The 1,263-nt window shown below is 41.3% G+C and overlaps 1 pseudogene; it reads left to right on the top strand.

The window, feature by feature from the left end:
* The first annotated feature begins 277 nt into the window (after nucleotides 1–277).
* LOC102772359 lies at nucleotides 278–698 on the top strand (annotated as a pseudogene).
* Nucleotides 699–1,263: the final 565 nt, after the last annotated feature.

Here is a 1,263-nt window from a genome sequence, read left to right as displayed (position 1 = left end):
AGTGGTTAGAGCATCAGCTGGCAAAACAAATGTTTGCAGTTTTGATCTCTGGCCACAATCAGAGCTCATGCAGGAGGCAACCAGCCAATGTATCTCTCTCACAATGATCTCTCTCTCTCCCTTCCTTCCCTCCCTTCTGCTCTCTCTGAAAAGCAATGGGGAAAAATGTATATCTTTGGGTGATGATTAAAAACAACAATACAAAGAAAACCAGCAACACTATAACACATCAAAAAAAAAAGTAAAAGAGCGTACTGAGGGCGCAACCACTGCCACCAAGAGCCTTCTCAAGCCCAAGGGTGAGATGACCTCGGAGGAGCTGCAGAAGCGGGAGGAGGAAGAGTTGAACACGGGCCCACTCTCCGTGCTCACGCAGTCCCTCAAGAACAACACCCACGTGCTCATCAACTGTCGCAACAAGAAGCTCCTGGGCCGGGTGAAGGCTTTTGACAGGTGCTGAAACATGGTGCTGGAGAATGTGAAGGAGCTGTGGACCGAGGTCCCCCAGAGCGGCAAGGGCAAGAAGAAGTCCAAGCCAGTCCACAAGGACCGCTACATCTCCAAGATGTTCCAGCGGGGGATTCGGTCATTGTGGTCCTGCGAACCCACTCATCGCTGCCAAGGAGGGGCTTGCTCCCTGCTGTCAAAACTCACTCTCCCATCCTGCAAAGACCGCCTTTGACATGAGAACAATATAAGCCTGGTGCGTTGGTTTTTTTTGTTTAAAAAATAAAAAAGGTGAGCAGAAATGAACACATTTTTAAATTTAAAAAAATACTAACAGTATCACTAACAGTTGTTTTTTAGTAAACCTAGAAAAAATATTATTCAAGGAAAAGGAAACTGAATCTGGAAGTAAGACTTGAAGATCAAACAGAATTATAAACTAAGAAACAGGTAAGTATTTGGAAATATCCAAACAAGTATTGACTATATAAAATAAAAATTATTATAGGGTGATGTTTAAGGCATTAAAAAATGGAATTACAATTCTGGTATTAAAATTCTGGAGAACCTATGATCATCTCAATAGATTCAGAAAAGCAATTGCTAAAATTGAATACTGTTCATGACAACAATTCTCAGTAAACTGAGACTAGATGGGAATTCTGTTAATCAGATAAAATGTTAATATCTTCATTTATTAATGGGATACGGAATACAAACACAGTATCTAGAGCAGAGAAAATTATCTACATACAACAAATAACTGTGCCTGTTCCTATTTGCTCCAATTCTTATCCCTAAGGTGAGGCAATGAGC

The sequence above is a fragment of the Myotis davidii genome, unplaced genomic scaffold (genome assembly GCF_000327345.1).
Source record: "Myotis davidii unplaced genomic scaffold, ASM32734v1 scaffold549, whole genome shotgun sequence".
Classification (NCBI taxonomy): domain Eukaryota; kingdom Metazoa; phylum Chordata; class Mammalia; order Chiroptera; family Vespertilionidae; genus Myotis; species Myotis davidii.
This window is presented reverse-complemented; position numbering and strand designations above follow the sequence as displayed.